Consider the following 24,715-nt stretch of genomic DNA (forward strand, 5'->3'; position numbering starts at 1 on the left):
TGCCAAGAGATAGTAGCTTTACACCACCTGTCACGTCCAAAAATGTAACCTCAGTATAGTGTCCACCAGGGGATATATCTAGGCACAATGGTGTGGAAGGAAGCAGAGAGGAATGACACCTGCCTTTTATTAACATGCTTTCTGCCTTTGTGGATTCTCTAATAACTCCCCCAGCAGTCACAGACCAAGTGATTTCTCCCTTGGGTGATGACAGGACAACTTCATAGTGTGTCCTTCAGGTAGATCTGAAGTTGCAGCTGCTGGGGATCCTGTGCGCTCACCAGGGATGCACTGATGAAGAATGCTGTGTGTTCACAGTATCACAGTATCACAGTATCACTTAGGTTGGAAAGGACCTCGAGGATCATCGAGTCCAACCTATCAACACAGACCCCATGACTAGACCATGGCACCAAGTGCCACGTCCAATCTCCCCTTGAACGCCTCCAGGGTCGATGACTCAACCACCTCCCTGGGCAGCACATTCCAATGCCGAATGACTCGCTCGGTGAAGAACTTCCTCCTCACCTCGAGTCTAAACCTCCCCTGGCGCAGCTTGAGACTGTGTCCCCTTGTTCTGGTGCTGGTTGCCTGGGAGAAGAGACCAACCCCTTCCTGGCTACAACCACCCTTCAGGTAGTTGTAGAGGGCAAGGAGGTCACCCCTGAGCCTCCTCTTCTCCAGGCTAAACAACCCCAGCTCCCTCAGCCTCTCCTCACAGGACTTGTGTTCAAGGCCTCTCCCCAGCCTTGTTGCCCTTCTCTGGACACACTCAAGTGTTTCGATGTCCTTCTTAAACTGAGGGGCCCAGAACTGGACACAGGACTCAAGGTGCAGCCTAACCAAAGCAGAGTACAGGGGCACTATGACCTCCCTGCTCCTGCTGGCCACACTATTCCTAATGCAGGCCAGAATGCTATTGGCCCTCCTGGCCACCTGGTTGATCAAACTCATCCATTTCCTCAATGTATTGCACCCTCCTCTGCTGGGACAATCCATTCTTAAATTCCTATTCTCTCATATAATTTATGTTAATTTTCCAAGATTAACTTCCTTCTATCATGTCTCTGAAGTTCCTACAAAGCAACAGCCAGCTATCCTTGATATCTCGTCGTGTTGGTACATGCACCTCCTTGGTGTATAGACCTGTTTATGTTCATAAACAAGATTAGGTCTGTTTAGTAAGCACAGGGCTGTTTAGATCTGGGGTATGTCTGTAGCAGGTGTTTAGTCTTTTCTTCCAGAAGACCATAGAATCATAGAATTTTTAGGGTTGGAAGGGGCCTGAAGGATCATCTAGTTCCAACCCCCTTGTCTTGGGCAGGTACACCACACATTAGATGAGTATGCTTAGGGCTACATCCAGTCTAGCCTCAAAAACCTCCTGGTTAGCTCAGTGGCAGTGATATTCCTCGCTGCACATGCAGGAATCCTGCTCATGCTTACAGAAGATGCCTTTCCTGCTACTGAAGAGAAAAAGCAAACCCTTGTGTGCTGTCTTATCTATGGTATCCTTCACATATGTATCACAGTGTCTTTTAAAAGTCCTTGAAATGAACATGTAGTGTAAGGTTTTCAAGAGAAACACATGGAGTTAAAACATTCCCTGAAAAGAACTTGTAGTGTAAGATCTGCAAGAGAAACACATGGAGTTAAAACATTCCCTGAAAAGAACTTGTAGTGTAAGGTCTGCAAGAGAAACAGATACAGTTAAAACACTCCCTGAAAAGAACTTGTAGTGTAAGGTCTGCAAGAGAAACACATGGAGTTAAAACACTCCCTGAAAAGAACTTGTAGTGTAAGGTCTGCAAGAGAAACAGATACAGTTAAAACAGCCCCTGAAAAGAACTTGTAGTGTAAGGTCTGCAAGAGAAACAGATGGAGTTAAAACACTCCCTGAAAAGAACTTGTAGTGTAAGGTCTGCAAGAGAAACAGATATAGTTAAAACACTCCCTGAAAAGAACTTGTAGTGTAAGGTCTGCAAGAGAAACAGATACAGTTAAAACAGCCCCTGAAAAGAACTTGTAGTGTAAGGTCTGCAAGAGAAACACATGGAGTTAAAACATTCCCTGAAAAGAACTTGTAGTGTAAGGTCTGCAAGAGAAACAGATACAGTTAAAACACTCCCTGAAAAGAACTTGTAGTGTAAGGTCTGCAAGAGAAACAGATACAGTTAAAACAGCCCCTGAAAAGAACTTGTAGTGTAAGGTCTGCAAGAGAAACACATGGAGTTAAAACATTCCCTGAAAAGAACTTGTAGTGTAAGGTCTGCAAGAGAAACAGATGGAGTTAAAAGGCAGTAATTTTTAACCTCAGTTTTCCTGAGCTGACTTACTGGGCTGAGATGAACTCAGTAACGCGCTGGGGGCCAGTCGTGTCCCCACCTACCCAACCACTGCACAGGCTGGGAAAGCAAGGCTGTCAGATGCTATCTGCTTCAAACAGCCAGCCCAGAAAGTAGCAAGATTTCATGCCAGCTATGGGAGGTGAGGAATCAGGTAGGTGATAAGCCAAGGGAAGCACAAAATTATCAGACTAGTTTGTCCTGTGTGGGGTTCAAGACCAAGAAAACGGTGCCAAACTTCACCTGATGCCACCTTTTATTCAAGAGATGTATAAACCTCTCTTATGCAGGTTACAGGTGGAGGCAGGGCAGTTATTTCCTCAGTGGTAAACACATTCCATCTTGTCAGTTTGTGTAACCTGTGTGTGGCTAAGAATGCTACACCTGCAGCAAAAACCTGAAGATATGCCAGTATCTTTTTGCATATTACTGAAACTGTGTTGTGCAGTGGACAAAGCAAAGGCAATGCTGAAAAATAGCTGCAGTAAGACATGGTTATTTTTAAGCATATGTTTATGTAAAGCAAAGTTCATTTTCAAGGCAGATAATGATTGGTTTAGAAACAATTTAGTCTTGAGAAGGCTGAGAGGTTATCTTATCAGTGTCTATAAATATCTGAGGGGTGGGTGTCAAGATGAAGGTGATGGTCTCTTTGCTGGTGTCCTGTGATAGAACAAGGAGCAATAAAGCTGGGACACAGAAGGTTCCATATCAACATGAAGAGAAACTTCTTTACTGGTGACAGAACACTGGAACAGGCTGCCCAGAGAGGTTGTGGAGTCTCCTTCTCTGGACTTTCAAAACCCTCTTGGATAGGTGCAGCCTGCCCTAAGTGACCCTGCTTTGGCAGGGGAGTTTGACTTAATGATCCCTATAGGTCCCTTTTAACCCTTAACATTCTGTGATTCTGTGATCCACAAGAATGTCAGCAAGCTGTCCTAAAGGCTAGAAGAAAATGATGCAACCTATAGATCTAACTCAGACATGCTTTCTGTTATGCCAGAAGCTATTGATTCCCTGCAGATCTTATGCCACAACTTGAGAATGTTTTAATATCACAAGTTCCACAAGTGGCCACTCCAGAATCCCACCACCATAGTTGAGTGCATCTGCCTGGAGAAAGCTGGGTGCCAATGTGCAAAGGACTGATCCTGATGGAAAGGCACATTTCCAGGAAGAGAACTGGCATCTAAACAGATCTAGATCTAGAAGGCCAACAAAGTTGGTGAGGGGTTTGGAACACAAGCCCTATGAAGAGAGGCTGAGGGAGCTGGGGTTGCTTAGCCTGGAGAAGAGGAGACTCAGGGGTGACATTATTGCTCTCTACAACTACCTGAAGGGAGGTTATAGACAGGCAGAGGTTGGTCTCTTCTCCCAGGCAACCAGTACCAGAACAAGAGGACACAGTCTCAGGCTGCACCAGGGGAGGTTTAGGCTGGATGTTAGGAAGAAGTTCTATACAGAGAGAGTGATTGCCCATTGGAATGGGCTGCCCGAGGAGGTGGTGGAGTTGCTATCACTGGAGGTGTTCAGGAGGAGACTTGGTGGGGTGCTTGGTGCCATGGGTTAGTTGATTAGGTGGTGTTGGATTGGTTGATGAGTTGGACGCGATGATCTTGAAGGTCTCTTCCAACCTGGTCTATTCTATTCTATTCTATCCTATCCTATCCTATCCTATCCTATCCTATCCTATCCTATCCTATCCTATCCTATCCTATCCTATCCTATCCTATCCTATCCTAGACCAACACAGACATAAAAAAAATCTACTGAAAATGAATGGCTAGCTGCTGGGCTATGAAAGCTGAGATTATAGAAACAATTGGCTTGCCTCATATTCCCATCTGACCTGTGAACACTGAGGAGAGAAAAACGCAACAAACCTCCCTTATATTACTCATTTCCACTGCAAGCTGTCTGGTTAGGGGTGAAAAATAGGCACTAGGGTTTGCCTAATACTATTGTTAGGGATTAGAAATAGGAAGGTGACTGTTAATGACATCATTTTCTCTTATAATGTAGAGATGGAGGCTGTCAGGAAGAATATTCTTGTCAACCCTCCCCCCCCCACAAATCCAAACCCCAGCCAGCTCACATAATGCCTGCTCTGGTTAGAGCCTATTGTCTGGTCTTAAGTCAGAGAGAGTCTGTTATATCCCTTCACACAATTTCTGCTACCACGCAGCTATTTGCAGAAGAAAAACTGATATTGTAAATGTTTAGTTAGCAAAGGCAGGGGAAGTTTGACATAATAAAAGCCAAGTTGTAATTTTCCACTGCAGTCAGAGCTAGTGCTCACTGGATTTGAATGTGCTGGTTCCCTCTATCTGCAAACAGCACACAATATTTCATTTTGGCTTCCTCAGTATGAGACCTACCTGATGGGAAGGATTTCTTTCTGGGTCGCTGTTTTGTTTAGTCTTTTCATACAACTGTGTAAAATGCATGCAAGTAAGACAAGGAAAAAAAAAACCTTGGAGTGTTGGATCAAATGCACTGGATATAAAAAATAAGTATCAGCAAAATGTTGTTTTCACTTTAACATTCAGGATGAAATATTATCCTATTAAAATAAGTACTTCTGTCTGAGAACCAGGCTCATCTGAGGCAAGTCCTCAGTGAACCATGGTGACATACATCATTGGTGACAGCAGATGAGATGCATCAGGGAATGTTTTTCTCCAGCCAGCACTGTATAGAGCCTTTTTTTGGTGAAATACCTCATCATCAACAGGTGAGGAGAAGAGCCATACCCTCCCTCTTTGTGAAGTGAAATTAGAATAAACCTTTATTAGAATAAACCAAACCAGGTTGGAAGAGACCTTCAAGATCATCATGTCCAACCCATCAACCAATCCAACCCACCCAAACAGCTAACCCATGGCACCAAGCACCCCATCAAGTCTCCTTCTGAACACCTTCAATGACGGCAACTCCACCACCTCCCCGGGCAGCCCATTCCAATGGGCAATCACTCTCTCTGTATAGAACTTCTTCCTAACATCCAACCTGAACCTCCCTTGGCACAGCCTGAGACTGTGTCCTCTTGTTCTGGTACTGGCTGCCTGGGAGAAGGACCAACCTCTGCCTGTCTACAACCTTGCTTCAGGTAGTTGTAGACAGCAATAAGGTCACCCCTGAGTCTCCTCTTCTCCAGGCTAAGCAACCCCAGCTCCTTCAAGTCTCTCCTCACAGGGCTGTGTTCCAAACCCCTCACCAACTTTGTTGCCCTTCTCTGGACATGTTCCAGCAAGTCAACATCCTTCCTAAACTGAGGGGCCCAGAACTGGACACAGTACTATCAGTGCCATTCAGTGCCTTCCTCTAGGTACCCCTTGACAAATTCCTTTCCCTTTCTTCTATGTGGCTTCCTCAGCTGCAAAATAAAGATAACAACCCTTCTGTATTTCATAGAAACATTTTGAAGTTTAACATAGTGAAAAGTTGAAATCCCCTGCTACCTGCACAATGGGCCAATGGAGTGTGTAAGACAGGTGCTACAGCAGCAGAACCTTTTCAGCCCTGTGAGTTACCCTCATTATGCTGAAAATAAAGCAGCCCACCTCCCCATAGCAAGAGGGACAGCCCTATCAAGAAATCTGTCTTACCTCTGCTCTAACAAGAATATAAAGCTGAGGGAGCTGGGATTGTTTAGCCTGGAAAAGAGGAGGCTCAGGGGTGACCTTATTGCCCTCTACAACTACCTGAAGGGTGGTTGTAGCCAGGAAGGGGTTGGTCTCTTCTCCCAGGCAACCAGTACCAGAACAAGGGGACACAGTCTCAAGCTGCACCAGGGGAAGTTTAGGCTCGAGGTGAGGAGGAAGTTCTTCACAGAGAGAATCATTCATCATTGGAGTGTGCTGCCCAGGGAGGTGGTGGAGTCACCATCCCTGGAGGTGTTCAAGAGGAGATTGGACGTGGCACTTGGTGCCATGGTCTAGTCATGAGGTCTGTGGTGATAGGTTGGACTTGATGATCTTTGAGGTCTCTTCCAACCTTACTGATACTGTGATACTGTGATAAAGCTCTCAAATTAGAGTATGGTCAGGCTGGGCTTGAAACTGAAACAACTGATAGCAGCATCTAAGCTGAAACACAGGAGGTTCCCTCTCGAGCATCAAGAAACATACTTTTGTTTGAGGGTGGCCAAGCACTAGTACAAGTTGCCCAGTGAGGCTGTGTAGTCTTCATCCTTGGAGATGTTCAGAATCCATCTGGACACAGTCCTGTACAACTGGCTTTAAGTGGCCCTGCTTGAGCAGGGCAGTCAGACCAGATGACCTCCAGAGGTCCCTGCCTACCTCAACTATCCTGTGATTGTGTGAGATTTCTGTGGCAGATTGCAGCTGCAGACAAGATTGCAGCAGAGTTCCAGTGGTCTTCAGTTAATACACTTACTTGATGGATAAGGCTCTTTGTAGTTTTCCTTCAGGCAAAAACCTTGTGGAGAGATGCTGCGTGGTACTAGCTGGCGAATCCTCGGAGTTCTGATATCAGAAGTGGGATTTTAAAAGGTTGTTCTACATTTACTAAGGAGCAGAGGCATGCAAACTTCACTGGGATGTAGAGATTTAGGAGATTTTATGACTCTTCTGCAATCACTGTGCTCTAAAAGAAGATGAACATTTCATACCCTTAGGAACTGAACTACTGGTCTCATTATTGTTGCAAAGCTAATCACCATTCCCTTCTATCTGCACAGAGATCTTTTCTAGGAAAAATAATATGGTACCTTCTGTAATCTAAATGATTTAAAACGTTGAGAAAGAGCTTTGCTTGGATTTCATTTTGCCCCCAAATTTTCTGATATTTGCCAGCCCTGCAATGCTGTGCTTTGTAGTTGTAAATGATTTAAGAGTTATAGATGTGCATGAAAAGAATACAAAGGGAAGAGAGCTCTTCCTGCTACTGAGTGTTGCACTCCATACAGCAAGTGAAATTAGGCCAAGAGCATGTTCAATGATTGCCAATAAAGTGACATTAACACCTAGCAATAAGGAAAGTATTGCAAGTGTTGCTATCTGACAAGCTGCTGGTGCTCTTGAGCACATCCCACAGAAAACAATAGAGAAGAGAGAAAAAAGTAATAGTTAAAGTGCAGACAGCAAAGCCTCCACCTGACTGATAATTTTAGAGATACCATAGTGGAAAAATACAAAGAACCAACAAGAAGACTGTGGTTTAGCAGCAGAAAGGCTGTGCTCTTGTTGTGTAAGCTGGTAAGGATGCAGTTCTTTCTGGGAAGGCACCGGTCAGCTTGCCCTAGGTGCTGGGGCTGGTTGGATGTTACAGCTACTTTGGCTGAGGGGATAACATTAAGAAAGGACAATGCCCATGTGGAGGGGATTGGAATTTTTCTCTTGATTTAGTACTTTCCCTTTCCTGGTATGTTTTGTTGTAAAGAAAGTATGTGGTGATGCAGCACATGCATTGCGCTGCTGCAATGTGGCAGCCCACAGTGCAGGCTGCCACAGTCCCTTGGCCATTCACATTCTTTCTCCCTGCCTCTTATTCAGGGTGACCTGAGTATGGGGGCAGCTCAGGCACCAGGGCTCTGCAGGGGCTGCTCGATGTGTGACTTGGTAGAGTTAGATAATGGTGGGACTGAATGATCTTAAAGGTCTTTTCCAACCTAAATGTTTCTATGATTCCATGATGCTGTGCTGTGTTTTGCTCTATGGTGCATGCCTATCTCATTCCAGGACACCCAAGATGTATAATGGATTCACAGGTTTCACAGATTGCATTGGGTTGGAGGGGATCCTCAAAGGCCACCTTGTCAAACCCCCCTGCAGTCAGCAGGGACACCTCCAAGTTGATCAGGCTGCCACATCAAGTTGGATCTTGAGTGTCTCCAGGGACAGGGCCTCAGCCACATTCCTGTGATGTCACAGGATGGTGCAGATCCCAGATACTTATTTGAAAGACCTACAAAATATCTGCATTTGATGGCTTGCTTGGAACCCTTAATGTCAGTAAGAGCACACAGCTGACCACAGGCACTTTGGGGAGGCATGGCAGGATGTGCAGCACAGTCTGGCCCATCTGCTGTTGGATGATGAGTGAACATAACCTGGGCACTGCATCCCAGCAGAGAGGCAAGAGGGCCAGCCCACATGCAGGTAGCATTTCCAATGTCCCTCACTAAGGTGTGCTGAGCAGCTTACGAGAGAGGAAGGGAAGTTTTTTACTCCAGGTGTGTAGGAAGGGATTTCTCTAGATCATGGGGAAGGTGCTTTATGTCTTGCAACAGAAAAAGCCTGTGACACTGTGCATGGATAGCCCCATCAAAAACACTACACAGGAACCCTTTAAAGAATGGTCTGGTGTGAAAGCACCATTCAGGACCACCAAATTTATCTCATGGTTTAGTGGTGTAGGAAAGTGAGCCCTGCTGAAAATCAATGAACTTGAGCTCTTAAGCTGATGACAATTTGCTGCCCTGCTCTGCAAGGAACAAATTGCTCAGTACAGTTCTCTGATGTTAGTTCTATCTACAAGCAAGCATTGCAACCTCACAACATAATTAGAAAGGTCTGCTTTTATTGTGTAAAGATATCTGAAAATAACCACTGTCAGATCAGATGCAAGGACTTCCTGGACTGTAAATGGACAGAGATATCCTACTTTATTTGGTTCTTTTCCACCTGAGCATTTCATACTGGACAGATTGCTCCTACACTAGGAAGAAATTCTTCATCATGAGGCTGGTGAGACACTGGCACAGGTTGCCCAGGGAGGTGGTAGAAGCCTCCTGCCTGGAGGTTTTTAAGGCCAGGCTGGATGTGGCTCTGAGCAACCTGATCTAGTGTGAGGTGTCCCTGCCCCTGGCAGGGGAGTTGGAACTAGATGATCATCTTGAGGTGCCTTCCAATCCTAACAATTCTAGTATTCAACATTTGGTGACTGACCAAGGGACAGTCTTTCTGTACTTGTAGCACACCTAATTCATAACCATGCAGCTGATGTGTATGTGTTATCTAGGGGATTGGATCTGTGCACCTCTTGGTAACATCAATTACTCTGTTGTAGGTTGCCAGGTAAATCCTCTGTCCATAGGGATGAAAACAGCTTACTCACTGCCTTCAAATCAGCCAAAGGCAGGATTAAATTTATGCAGAGAAAAACTTGATTGCATAGGGCTAAAACATAACTTCAAGGTTCAGCTTGAAGAGAGGGTAATGCAGAACAAACTGTCCCAGGGGGAGCACTGTTGAGGCAGTCTGCTTCTTGGAAAAGCTTGGAAACATTTCAATGCCTGAAACTCTCACTGTATAGTGAAGAAGAATATATAGAGAAGAAAATCCCCACATACAAGAGGCAGACAGCCCATGCCTTGCTCTGGCCTGTCTTCTTTGTTTTGTAACGTGGCACATATGATTAAAGAGAGGTTGTCCTCCCTCAGGTGGCAGGAGACATCCCCTGTAGGGCTTTAGGGACAGAGCAAGAGTGGTGAGTATCTCTTTTTTGGCCACAGTTTCTTTGGTCAAAGTTTAACCTTTGCAAGAATCCCTGAGAAACAGAAAGAAGGTGTTGTCTTCTGTTGCATCCTTTTCCTTCCTGTCCTCTCCATTTGCATCTTCATGTAAGGATCAGGTAGACTTCACCTTTCAGAGATTTTGGTGTATTTACAACCTTCTTTAAAGAGGAGTGATAAAACGAGTAGGCTGGATGAGGCTCTGGCCAGTCTGATCTAGAGTGAGGTGTTCCATGGCAGGGAGGTTGGAACTAGATGATCCTTGTGGTCCCTTCCAACCCTGACTGATTCTATGATTCTAAGCAGACAAAACCAGGATATGGAGGTGACAGAAAGCAGAAAATAATCCACATTTCACTCAGAACCTTTTGGGGCCCTTAGTCAGCTGTGTTTCTTCTACATCACACCCACACCCAGAGCATTGTAGGAAGCAAGAGGGACAGTAAATTAAAGATAAGGACAGACTTCCTCCCTTGCTTCCTTTGAGTTTCAGGCTATGCTAGAGTGACTCATGTGAGAGCTAAAGCAACAAAGATCCACACTTTTCATTCTGCTTTCAGCATACAAAAATGATAGGTATTCCTAACAGATCCTTTCTGCTTTTAATTCCCTCCCCCCCTCACCCCCCCCCCACCCCTTCTTTGCAGGAAATCAGAGAACATGCTGAGATGATTCTCAAAAATGAGATTATGAGATGATAACACTGCTCTGTGTAAGGAGTTACTGCAAGTCAATTAAAAGAATCAGTTAAAAATAGCTTTCCCTTGATAAAGGAGAGATTTCTCTCATTAGGGCTCATTGCTACGTTCTGTAACCTCACAAGGAAGCAGCATTATCAGCTACACTGCCCCGGTTTACTTTCTTTTGTCTAATTCTGTAACACCCACCTGTGGTGCAGGGGAACCATCTGTGGTGGGTGCAGTGGAGGGTTTTACCAGTATTGTCCTGGGACCTGGTGTAGATGAAGGTAAAGGGATTGCATCTTGACTCAGGGGGAAAAGAGCAAATTATTTGTTTAGAAAAAAAAAGGCTTATGATAGGTTAGGATGAAACTCAAAATGAGATCACTTTGCAGAGAGGAGGAAGATAGTCCATGTACAGCAGCAGAATCAGGAGAAAGTTATTTGTCTGGTCCAGTATAATTACATGGCAACTATGGGAGCTATGGCCCTTGAGAGCACTCCTTGAGCTACATCCCTGGAGAGGTGACCTGAAGGCTTCTCAGAATGGGAACCTTGCATTGAGAATGACTCCAGGATGCATGGAAGGAACAGGAATATAAGCATAGAGGCCTGCAAGAGCTCTTACATCATCAGATCCACTTACCTGCTCCTGCAGACAACCAGCTTATACTATTCTGTTCATCAGTTTCTAAAATCCATCTTACAGCTCTTCAGGCTGTATCATACCATGCCCTCTTGTCCTGTCACAAGTTGCCTGGTTAAAGAGCCTGACCCCCACCTGACTACAACTTCCTTTTAGGTAGTTGTAGAGAGTAATAAGGTCCTCTCTAAGTCTCCTCTTCCCCAGGCTGAACAGCCCCAGCTCTCTCAGTCTTTCCTCATACAACTTTCCCTCCAGCCCCCTCACCAGTCTCGTCGCTCTCCTCTGGACCTGCTCCAGCAGCTCAACATCCTTCCTGAAGTGAGGATTAGCTTCAGGAAAGGCTGTGTGGAGGTCAAATCATCATGCCCATGTCCTTCCATCATCAACCAACAGCATAAACTGAGCCTGGATGCCTGGAGAATCGTGACCAACAGATCCATGATAGTGAGGTTTCCTGGGATTCATTTAGGAGATAATGCAAAAAACCCAGGGAGTAGAGCTGTGTGCAGCTTGTCTGCTTACACAACAGCAAGAATGCATGAGTGCCTGCTTTCATTGCATTTGCCCAACAGCTCCTAAAATCCATGAGTAAATAAATTCTTTGCATTCTTGCAGATGCATCTCCAGCTGCTGTTTCTGTAAATCAGAGGGCAAGGTGTTATTATTTTGGGGTTGTTTGAATCAGGAGTGAGTTCGAGGGGGATTAAGCCCCCTGATGCTAAAAGCTATTTGAACAGAGGGAGGGCTTCTGTGGAAATAGCTACCATGCCTGTTGTCTGTTTCCCACAGTGCTGTGGGAAGAGCAGATTCACTAAAGTGCCTTTAAATTTTAAAGAGTGAGGCATTAAAAGGAATAAAACACTGCTGAATCCCAGTTGCCCAGCTATGATTCCCTGCAGTAGCAAAAGACCCAAACATAGCTGGTCTCTTCATGTCTTTGATGTGAGAGAAGGAATAGCGGGCTCTGTAGTATTACTTTCTAAGGAGAGATGGGCAGAAATTAGCTCCATTTTTGCTTAATAAAATGTTAAACCAAAATGCTTTGGGTTTTAGGCTTGGTGGGAGTGAGGCTTTACATCTTTTTGCTCTTTTGCTGCCTGGGATGTGCTTAGCTGAACAACACAGAACTCATCTCTAGAAATTAACGGCGTGTTCTTCGTTTCGGGATCTTGCTCTGTACAGAGTGTATTAGTTCTAGTCAACATCTGTTCAATTACAATGGCTCTTCAATTACAACTGGAATTTTTCTAGTAGTTTGTCATTTTGGTCAGTGTTTTCATAGGCTGGTGCTGGCAAATAGATAGAATGACTCAGAAAAGTTCATGCCATTTTGTCCTGGTTTTGGCTGGCACAGAGATGATTTTCCTGCTGTGTAGCTACAACAGCAATGTGTATTGGATTCAGGATGGGAATTGGTATGAGAAGAATGTTGATAACATAGTGGTGATTTTAGTTATTGCTAAGAAATCCAGGACTTCTCAGCTCCCCATGTCTTACTAGCATGCAGGTGCAGAAGAAGCTGGGGGGGGAGCACAGGCAGAGCAATGGACCCGGTCTGAACAATGGATTATTGCCTATCACAAGTCACACTCAATGTAGAGATGAGGGCTGGCCAGGAAGCTCTCTGCCAGCAAAGCAGGTTCAGAATATTCTCTCCCCCAGGATCATTTGTCCAGTTCTGGGCCCCTCAGTTTAGGAAGGAGGTTGACTTGCTGGAACGAGTCCAGAGAAGGGCAACAAAGTTGGTGAGGGGCTTGGAACACAAGCCCTATGAGGATAGGGAGCTGGAGCTGCTTAGCCTGGAGGAGAAGAGACTCAGGGGTGACCTTATTGCTGTCTACAACTACCTGAAGGGGGGTTGTAGACAGGCAGAGGTTGGTCTCTTCTCCCAGGCAGCCAGCACCAGAACAAGAGGACACAGTCTCAGGCTGCACCAGGGGAGGTTCAGGCTGGAGGTCAGGAGGAAGTTTTACACAGAGAGAGTGATTGCCCACTGGAATGGGCTGCCCAGGGAGGTGGTGGAGTCGCCGTCACTGGAGGTGTTCAGGAGGAGACTTGACAGGGTGCTTGGTGCCATGGGTTAGTTGATTAGGTGGTGTTGGATGATAGGTTGGACACAATGATCTTGAAGGTCTCTTCCAACCTGGTCTATTCTATTCTATTCTATTCTATTCTATTCTATTCTATTCTATTCTATTCTATTCTATTCTATTTGTCAGGAATGGGCTGGGCATTGCTCACTGGCTGGGGAGCAGTGGTACTGCACCTCTCTCATTTGTATATTCAATGATTGCTATTATTATTTTACTTTACTTTTGGGTCAATTATTAAACAGGTTTTATTTCAACTTACAAGTCTCCTTACCTCTAACTCTCCAATTCTCTCTCCCAGCCCCCAGGGCATGGTGGAGGATCAGCAAGTGGCTGTGTGGTGTTTGACTGCCAGCAGGAATCAAGCCATGACGATATTTTTGTGTAAAATGTCCTCTTTTGTTGGTGCTTGGTCAAGTTTTGGTGTTCAGGAGTTTAGTAGAAACATTTTCACAGGGAATCTTAGCCTTCATCAAGTCTTTGCAGGTTTTGGTTTCATTGTATCACAGAGAAACAAAATATTTGGAAACCTAAAAAAGGTACACATCAAGAGGCACTGTAGTAGTTTATTTCAGTGCTTATTTCTCCACATCTAAACAAGTGAGGGAGAGACTACCTCATTCCAACCTCTTTTTCAGTATGGACTGCTGGAGCCGCTTCCATGGTAAAGATGATCTCCTGCACAGCAGCTGCTCATGTTTGCCTGCAGAACCTGGAGGCAGAAAGGTGGATGGAGGTGATGGGTCAGCCCCCAGGCACAGGTTCACTGATCATTCCCTTACCCAAATGGCTAGGGATTGTGCACTGCTGAGACATCTCCTTTTAAGCCAGTCCTTTAGCCACAGTGAGGTCATTCATGAGGAAAAGCTCAGGTGTCTCGGTGCCACGCTGCAGACAGCAGTGCTGGCACACTCTGCATCCTTCCAGAAATCTCTGCAGCATTTTCAGATACCATGAGTTCAAGTAACTAATGCAGCAACTAGCAAGGATAGCTTTGCCTTGAGAATAATCTCTGTGTATAGAGTTGAAAAGGTTGGTTTCTTCATCCTGTTCCAATGCTGATGCCTCTTTAGACATCAGGATATACAAATTATTTCTTAACATGTTGGATGTTCTTTGCTGAGGGTAATTGGGTTCACTTTGAATCTAACTACACATGCATACATATCCATAGATAGGTGCTGACTGCTGAGCAAAGCACTGAGCAGCTGCAGAGCAAGACTTATGCCCCATTCCAGCAGTAGATTTAACACAGAGCTGCCCAGAGAGGCGGCTGGTGATGTTACACTGCACCAGGCAGAGCTGTGACATCGCAAAGAGACATCAAACCACCTCTGATATCACAGCCTGTACCTTACTCAGTGCTCACCCCCTTTAGGAGCTGGAGGAAATGCTAGGAGCAGAGATATTTGCCATATCAGCTAATACTTCAAATAAGACATACCACTAAATCAGGAACAATTCCTTTCTGAGCTATGTCATTCCAGGTCTAATTATCTGCCATTGCCATTCTCCTCACTTCACAGAAAATAAATAAATAAAGAAAATAACCTTTTTTTGACTCATGGAATAACAAGTGATGTCTTTTCTTTTAATGACCACATTTTTCCAACTCAGTGGAAGAAAATTTGCTGTGTTCTAGTCCCTCTGGCTCATTAACTCCAGAAATCTGATAATGGCTTTAATGCAAAAGAATAATGTTGGGTTTTAAATGGGAACAAAATAAAACATGCACAGGAATAAATTAACTTGTTGCATCCCTCCCCCCCTCCTCCTCACCCCCCCCCTCCCCCCTCCAGTGATTACTTGCACAGATTTGAAATCTGCATAGCCAGGTGGCTTACAAAGAGGCACAGAAACTCATTCAGATCTGGATATTGAAAATGAATGGGGAATTCATTCCCTGCAGGTAGCACCTATGTTAGGTGTCTTCTGATCTGTTTCACATAGTGTCTTCAAATCCAGAGGGGTGCACAGTAGCTGCAGGGGGTTTAACAGGGCTCAGCAAGGCACAGAGCACACCTGCTGCTTGGAGTATCAAAACCAAAGGCATTCAGCATTAAGACTTCTCACAGGTCAGAACAGTCACTGCTGTTATTTCACTCCAACTTTTGAAGTGAATGTTAGTCAAGAAGCCTCAGGTTATAATGTATGCTGCTAGTCCCACTTTGGGTGCAAAGGTGGTAGAAGAACAATCTCTTGGTTGAAAGTTGATAGTAACACATTAGCCCTTAGATGTGATGGAAGTTGGGAACTACTCATCTTCAAAACAAACTTTGGAGAGTGTTTAACAGCAAGGAGAGTGGATTAAGGAGAGCTGTGGAACATGACAGGAGGTGTCTCGGAAAGAAAGAACAAAAACACTCTCTGGGGTTTCCCAGAAGGACCTTGCAGTTTGAATTGCAACCATAACATCTAAGAAGTCAAGATGCAAGGTGCACAAAGTGAGGCATATAAGGATCCATCTGAGCAGCAGGAAATACTTTACAGTGAGGGAGAACCAGCAGTGGCATTGGTTACCCAGAGAGGTTCTGGAGTCTTCATCCTTGGAGGTATTCAAAAGCTTTCAGGACATGGTCCTGGGCAACTGGCTTTAGATAGCCCTGCTTCAGCAGTGAGGCTGAATCAGATGACCTCCAAAGGCCCCTTACAACCTCAACCATTCTGTGAGATGCAGCCATTAGAAAAACTAGGAAAGTCCTAATGCACAGATTGCCAGTTAGCACTACCTCATAGGCATGCATTTGCAATGCACATGAGGAACTTTCCCAGTGACCTTCAAGTGTGACCTCAGCTAAAGTGTAATTATAGGTAGTAACAGAACCTCAAAGTTGGAAACATACAAGTTTTGTGGAGAAAGTAGAATTTAAGAGACACTGTCTAGCTGTGGAAAGGCTGGAAATGGATCTTCTGGATCCTCAGGAAAAAAAAACCCACAACAAACACACACATATGTCCAGGAAATCAGTAGCCAATTAAGTGTTTATCTAAAATGCAATTCCTACTACAGTCTGGGGAAACAAATTCACCTCCACTGTGGAGGCTTGGCAAAGCTGTCAGCTCTGCATTCAGAACCACGCTGCCCAAACACCTTCAGAACATTTCTGTTAAAACCTTTCAAGTCATAATGAGCAAGAAAAAGAAACACCACCTGAAAACTGTGTTTGAGAGAAGAGTAATTCACCCACAGTCTCAGAAAGAACCCAACAACCCTGTTAATCTGTTCATCTACTCTCCATCCCTGGCAAGGTCTAAGCATTCCTCACAGTGCAATGAGTTCCTGGGTGATATATGGGCAGCAGCAGAACATTTTCCACTCCTAGGGAAAGGAACAAGGCTGCTGCATTTACGTGCTTTCTTCAGGCCTGGGGAGCACTGAGGACTTTAGAGGACATTTTCCCAGAAGCCTTCCAGGCAAAAGGGCAGCTGGAGGAGTGGGCTTTTCTGGAGGGGTGGGCCTCTTCCCCATATGCAACCTCATGAAATAGTTCATCACACTGAAGGCTCTGTTTGGCAATGGAAGGTTGAACTATTCTATAAATCGAGGAAGTTGCTAGTCTCTGGTCTGAGAAGGAGTGCACGTGTTGGAAAGGTCTTTGCAGTGGAGGCTAGCTGTGGAGCCAGTCCTCTGGAGGCAGCAGGAAGCAGGCTGGATTCATAAGAGCACAAGGAATAGGGAAAAAGACAGCAGCTGCAGAGTTTGCCAGCTGGAGTCTTAGGAACACAGGGTACACATCTGTGTTTCTGAATGATTATCCTCTTCACAGGCTTTGTCCTCAAAGATTTCCATTTGCTCCAAAGTGTACCAAGAGACTCCAAGTAACCCATGAGCACAGGTCTGCAGTGAGCAACTTTGTGCCTGCCTTTCCTTAAAGGCAGCCTTAGAGACCGTGCACCCTTCCCTGCTGGGGCAATTGGATCTTGAACCCTTACAAACATATCTGACACACCCATCACTGCAGTCCAATCCTTTGTGATACTAAACCCTTATGTGGGGAAATGTGGCTCATTTTAGGAGCACCCTAGTCCAGCAGGCTCGCTCTCAGACCTCTGCATTCAAAGAGCTGGGAGTTCCAGGTGTGTCCCTTGGTGAAACACCCTGCTCTGCAGCAGGACACTGACGTGGTGACAAAGCATATGGTAACTGTGGAAAGGCAACAAGATGCCAGGACATGTGATGCCTCTACCCCCTATCTGCAAGAACAGGAGCATCAGCACTTGCAGAGGTATCTGATTCTCCATCAGATAGAAGCACAAGATCTGAAACATGTCACCAGTTTTGAGTCAAAGCAGACCAGCTTTCGGAATTCAGACCTGCACATGCCTGGCATGGGCTAAATTAAGTTTGCTGCTGCTCTAGTCGCTGAGCAGTGCACACCCAGGAGACAACAGTACGCACTGTAAACATAGGCTCTGCCCTTTCCCTGCCTTGTAGTTGGTTCAGAAGCCGGCTGACTGCTTGGACCTAACATGGCAGGAAGCTATGAACCACAAGGACAAGGCACAGCTCCCTTGGCATTTACTCAAAGTTTGTAGAAGAGGAAAAGTTGGACTTAGAGAGATGTCTCCTTCCAAGCATCCTTCGAGTGCTGGAGGCTTCTAAGGGTCGGCAGAGCACAGGTGCTACCATCAAATCCAGCTCTTTCTAGTCACCTGAAATGAAAGGCACAGTTGAACCAAACCTCATAAGGCTCAGCCTGTGCAGGGCCACACTGCCATCCTTGCTGGGCAGCTAATCTGGGGCTCTGACGGGGTGCTTGCTGCCTTACTGTCGCTGTGACCCTGAATAGCTATGTAACAGCACTTCTCACCTGCCTTCAGAGGCATTCAGCACCCACACACGAGATGTGCTATCAAATGCACACCCAAGATGGTGAAAAGTGACTAATGGCTCTGTGCATCTGCTTTTGAACAGCTGTCCTGAGCTGATCAAAGGAACTTTGTTTCTTAAGAAAAAAAAGTGGAGCAGCAACAAAAGTATTAATTTTTGTATTTAATATACAGAAATCATAATTAGAAGATTAAAGCACTTATTTAGCAGGCTTTAAGACTGCTAACCACTGAATGGTTTTGAGTTTCACTGAAGATAAACAAAGAGCAAACAAACATCCAACTTCTGCTTAAGAACAGACATTTTCTCAAGCAGTCAGATAAATACATTTGAGGAAGAAGGGAAAAGGTCCTTTCAGCCAGGTTGCTGGAAGAAGCTCACTCAGAGCTTCACACAGAAGCAAACAGAGCTTGCTTGCTGCTGCTGGATTATTTTTCTGCTAAAAGAAGCATATGGAGAGGATAGGATGACAAAAACCTGCTTTATCACTTTACCCCTCCAAAAAAAAAAGAGAGAGAGAAATGCTTGCTGTGCTCTGGAAAGTGGGGTGGCTGGGTGGTGAGTGAAGGACAAAGGGAACTTCTGAAAGGCTTATTTTCCCAGTCAGCATGTGGCAGACCTTGCTAGAGGCTCCTCTTCTTTTCAGCTTACCATGGCAAAGTAAATAACCATTCAGCAGCTTCTGAACACCCTTGCAAAGTAGGCAGCCATAGTGAGCAGAGATGGAGGGAACTGTGAGTTATTTATGAGACAGTTCTGTATGAACCTCTCTTTTGCCAGCACAAGATACCCCCAAATTAGATGTATCCTAGAGGAAGCTAGGCAGGCATTACATTAGAAAGAGGATGAATTTGGGGCAATACAGCTCGCTCAAGCTGCATGCCAGCGGGCAATCAGTGGCTCTCTGAGAGATGCCTTCTTTGTTACAGAGGATTACTGTGAGATGTGCTCTCTTCAAGTGCTTCAGGTTTTGGGGAAAGGCTGAGGGTATCAAGCAGCATGCTGAGATACAAAAGAATACCCTTTCATGTGGGACATGGCTGAATGGTGGAATTCTGCCACAGGGTGCTAGGGAGACCAAACATTCAGTGCATTGATGGCTTGAGAATTAATATACTGTAGTCCAGATGTAACTGTCTATTCCAGAGATCTCTAAATACCTCTCCTTTTTTTTAATGCTTCCCCCCCCCCCCCCCCCCCTTTTTTTGTTTATTTCCTGGAAATGGAGAATTTTATGATAGGGAAGGAGAATAAGCTAAGAAGCAATAGCTGGGAAGATAAACAAAAAGAAGCCGTGCCTATTTCTCCCATGTATTCTTCAGGCTTTGCCTTACTGGGTTTAAGACCAGGCTGGATGAGGCTCTGGCCAGCCTGATCTAGTGTGGGGTGTCCCTGCCCATGGCAGGGGGGTTGGAACTAGATGATCCTTGTGGTCCCTTCCAACCCTGACTGATACTGTGATACTATGCTGGAGCAGCTGTGAAGTCTTTTGATTCAAGCCAGTAAGTCCAACCTTCACTTTGTATTCTCATTGGTGACACATATTAAGATTAGAAACCTGTGTGAATATGAGATGCAAGTTGCTGTGAGTGTTTCCTACGTGCTCAGCTCACATCCAGGCAATGGTAAGAGCAGAAAATATGCACATGGTTCATAGACATAACTACTTACTCCATGCTGATAGCTGTATGCAGAGGCCATATGTCTACCATGAAAGACCACTGTCTGCCTTTGTAGATAGTAAGTGAGCAAGCTTACCCTTCATTGGAGCAGTAATGTAAGCCTGAGGTTTACATGGCTGCTTAAGGCTTTGAGTAGGTGGGAGGGCATTTTAGGTGCTTGCTGTTACAAGTTGGGAAACTTCATTACAAAATGTTATTAATGAAACAAGCTCCAGGAGAAACCTAAAATGTCACCACAGTTACCTAGCCAGCCTTTGCTGTAACTTGGCTTGACCCTGAAAATGAAAAGATTCGCTGACCCTTCCATAGCCTACATGCTGAATTAACTGCCCCCTAACAAGCCCCAAAGAAGGTGAAATTGCATACAAGGCAGTCAGCAGGTTTACTGTTTGTTTTTGTGCTTTCTTAACTGAAGCTAAACAGTTCTGCCTGTGAGAGGTCAGCTGACAGAGATCCAGTTCTGCACAACTCACAGTTTGGGGATGCACAGATTGAGCTGACTGCAGAGCCTGCACAAGCCGCAGCTGCCGGGAAGCCGTTTGCTGGACAGCTGCTTTTCGAGAGGAAGAAGATGCAAGCTTGTTCCGGTTTACAGCTCATGGAGGAAACAAGAAATCCCTTCTGGTGTTTGGGTGGAAGCCAGACATGAGTGAATGAATGAATGGAAATGTAGCTCTTCATTTTTCTCCCACTGATAAGGGATGTGTGTCTTCTGCCCTGATTTGGTGCAGGGAACAGACTACCGTCAGCTGTTTGAGAATCAACACAGAGTTTTGAAGGAAGCTTACCATTCACTATGCAAGAAGCATACAAAAACCCCATCAGGAATACAAGACCTGGGGAATCTTCCCTCCAAAATCTTCTCAGGCTTTAAGAAAATATCTTGAGGAACAGATGAACCATTCCTCTAATGAGTGATTGTCCAAATTACAGCGGAATGAGAGTTAGTGAGCAAATAAATAAAGCCATTCCCAGCATTTTGGAACTCCCAGTTTGCTAATTATGAATGTTTTGAGTTCTGTACTAAATTTAGGAGCTCTGCATGAAATCTTGGCTCTGTTGAAGCTAATGGGAGTTTCTGTCAATTTGAGGAGGTTCTAAATTTAGCTAAATGAATTTTCTCCTCTGTAGTTTGGTCCCTTCTTACGGTTTTGCTGACGCTGGCCAAAGTTACCCCTCCTTGAATTGACAGCCAGTGCTTTGTTGTTTTACATTAAATGTTTGTTTGAGCCAACATTTAATTATTCTTTCCCACAACTTAGCTTGTTTCCATAGATCTGAGAGAGGTCTTTGCAGTTTGACAACTCTGAGGTGCCCTTGCAAAACTGACTGAATATATTCAGTATTGAATACTTGAAAGTCTCAGTCACAAAGGACTTCAGAGCCTCCAAAACAGAGGGATCTGTAAATTGCTTACAAAAGTGCCTAGCTTTGACTGACCTGCAGTGAGACAATTTGTCTGCTGGCAATCAGTGCTGCTCTGGATATTCTTTCAAAGTTTCCCAATCCAGTTTTATGCATGCTAGACTCCTCTCTTCTTGTGCAATGGGAGGCCTTCAGAGACAGAAGAGGTTTGGTGGCTGGTTCATTTTGCATTTCCTTCTGAATTAGCCTTCATGGAAACTGTAAATTATGTCACAAGCTGCTAAGTGTGAAAACATCCTCCTCTGATGATTAGAATTGCCACTGGTGAAGCTGGGGCTAAATCAGGTAAGAGAAAGCAAAGACTTGAGGATGTCCCCAAATAACCTGCACCAAAATAGACTATTAAGAGACAGCTGTAATGACCAAACTGTAATATTTTATGATGCAGAGGCAAGAAACCAGACACTGGGAAGACAGACTCGAGAGAGTTGTGCTAATCTTCATAAAATGTTATTTGTTAACAGGAAAATACAAACACAAGCTGGCAGCATTTTAACTCCAGGAGTGCTAGCATCAGTGAACCACATTTGCAGTCCAACCTGTGAGAAAAGGAAAATGCAACAGGGATAATTTTTATTTAAGCTGCAGAGAATCATGAACTTTCTCTGCATCATACAATGAATTGTGCAGAAACTCTCAAATTAGCTCTAAATGAGACAGTAGAAGTTTGCTCCTTTAGGAGCTAAATCAATTAATCACAGAGTCACAGAATGTTAGGGGTTGGAAGGGACCTCCACAGATCATCGAGTCCAACCCACCCTGCCAGAGCAAGATCACCGAGGGCAGGCCACACAGGAATGAATCTAGACATGTCCTGAAAGTCTCCAGAGAAGGAGATTCCACAACCTTTCTGGGCAGCTTGTTCCAGTGCTCTCTGACCCTCATCGTGTCTCCTCTTGTTGAGCTGGAACCTTCTGTATTCAATTGTACTCTTTGTTCTTTGCCCTATCAGTGGGCACCACCAAAAAGAGCCTGGCACCTTCATCTTGACACCCACCCCTCAGATGTTTATAGATGTTTGATAAGATCCCCACTCAGCCTTCTCTTCTCCAGACTAAACAGCTCTTATTCATTGCAGAGATGTTCATGTCTCTTAATCATCCTTGTAGGTCTCCATTCTACTCTCCAGCAGATCCTTCTCTCGCCTGGGGAGCCCAGAACTGGACACATTATTCCAGGTGTTGACCCATCAGGGCAGAGTAGACAGGGAAGAGAACCTTAATTAATGCCACAAATGCATCCATGATACTGCTGGGATTCAACCTGTTATCTTTTTCATTTGTTTTTGGATCCAGGGTTTCCTTTCTGCCTTCTCCTGCCACTGTAATAGCTGCGTGCCTTAGCGATAATAGCACATCTATCCAGAGTGCTGCAGATACAGAAGGCAAAATCATCTTCTCTCCCCTGCTGTGGATAGATTTAGGATGAGGCATTTAGGAACCTAGTTTTCAGTGATGTTTCTAAACTTGTGTGTTACTGGCTGCCACAAGAAAACGAAGGCTGAACATTTGCAAAGCTGGCCTCATGTGCAGCTGGAACACACCAATGTACTCAAACATCCCAACAGGTCCCACACCCCCAGATGTGTGCTGGGTTTTCAGGCAGGGTGTCTTCAAGGTAGCTCCATGTGCAGGAGGTGTGGGGGAGGCAGATCACTGAGCCAGGTACATGGACATAGCCACTGGCTTCAGTGGGAGTTGTATAGACAGGACCTTTTAAATCAATTGTCTGTGTGAATGACCTGCAGGCTGCTCCTGAAGTCAAGTGGAGAGGCAGATGAAGTCTCCAGACTTTAGGCTCGATTTCCACACAACATATGTTTATGTATAATAAAAGAGGAGCCCACTGGAAGTGCTTAAATGTCTTGGTTCAGGAAACACTTGAGTCCCAAATTTCAGAAAGCTGGAGAGATCTTGGAGGACATATGACACATACCTCTCCCTTTTGTACACTTTTCTCAGCATTGCTTATCATTAGAGAAGGATGCTGGGCTACCCAGATCTGCAGTGGACTCAGATTTTGATATTGTCTGCAGATTTCTTGTCCAAATATAAGGTGGAGCAACCCAGAGGCTGGTGGCAATCTGACCTGGGCTTTGTCAGGTTTCTCTTAGCTGGTATTTGGAGCAGAGTCTATAATAACATAAGCTGTGTGTCATTTACAGACGGGTGGTAAAGGTGAGACATGTTAAGGAATTAGAAGTCATCTAGGAGTGATCCAAGCTCTCTGCTGTCTGTGGCTGTCATCCCTTGACCTCTGGCACTGTCCCTGAAGAGTTCCAGTTGCCACAACATACTGGTCTAGCCCGGGCTGTCCCACCTGCCTCCATTAATTGGCTTCATAAGAGTCAGAATCTGTCAGCCTGGAGAGTGAAGGTTAATGTTTTATCATTCTTTTGAACTTGGAACCTCTTGAATCAGTAAGCTGAATAAAGCTCTGTCAGTATTCTAGTCAGCAGTTTTACCCAGAGATATTTTACTTCTCTTTGTAGTCAAATTTGGGCCATCTTCCTCCCCACTTACCCATCATACAAAACAATCAGGAGAGCAAATCTTGAGATCTTACCTTGTCTCCTTTGAACATCTTCATCCCATACATGCCACACCAGAGACAACATAAGAGCTATAGTGAAGGTTAAAGACATTTAAGAGTACTAAGAGTGCCTTGCCAAGAGGACCTGATAAGAACTCAAGGAGACATTGAGTCTCTTGTAAATTCAGGTTATTGACTTAGCAATTGATGCACTGTGCAGCAGGGATTTTCCTGCTTCAAGTTCTGTTTGGAACTGGCAAATCCCTGCAAAGCCAATTTTAACCTTAACTCTGAAAGTCCACTGAGATGCTTTGTCGGTCTCTGTGTCTTTAACCTTGACTATAGCTCTCATATTTTCTTTAACCTTGACTATAGCTCCCATATTTTCTTTAACCTTCACTATAGCTCTTACATTTTCTCTGATGTGGCATGTATGGGATGAAGATGTGGTGACAGGTTGGACTCAATGATCTTTGAGGTCACTTCCAACCTTAGTGATACTGAATATATATATATACTGAATACTGAATAAGATGTTCAAAGCAGACAAGGTAAGATCTCAAGATTTGCTCTCCTGATTGTATTGTATGATGAGTAAGTGGAGAGGAAGATGGCCCAAATTTGACTACAAAGAGAGGTAAACTATCTTTGGGTAAAACTGGTGGCTAGAATACTGGCAGAGCTTTATTCAGCTTACTGATTTAAGAGGTCCCAAGTTCAAGTAACAGCCTCATTTCACAGTGAAGTTTGATGGTTGTAGCACCAAACCTCATCCAGATAAGCACCTTTTAAGACATAAAATGTGGGGCTGCATTCAAACCTTAGGGCTTTCTCTCTGCCTCATTAAAAACACTGGAAGTGATTCAAAAACTCACCGTGGTAAATGCATTAGGCCAGCCAGCACTGAGCTAGCTGAACTTTTTAGCTGTACAATTTATTTACTCAAAAATTGTTTCTGAAGGTGGCTTAAATTCCTAACAAATGAATAAGGCAGTGAATAAATTCAG

This window comes from Melanerpes formicivorus, unplaced genomic scaffold (genome assembly GCF_026170545.1).
Source record: "Melanerpes formicivorus ecotype bairdi unplaced genomic scaffold, bMelFor1.0.p_v2 SCAF_40, whole genome shotgun sequence".
NCBI lineage: Eukaryota > Metazoa > Chordata > Aves > Piciformes > Picidae > Melanerpes > Melanerpes formicivorus.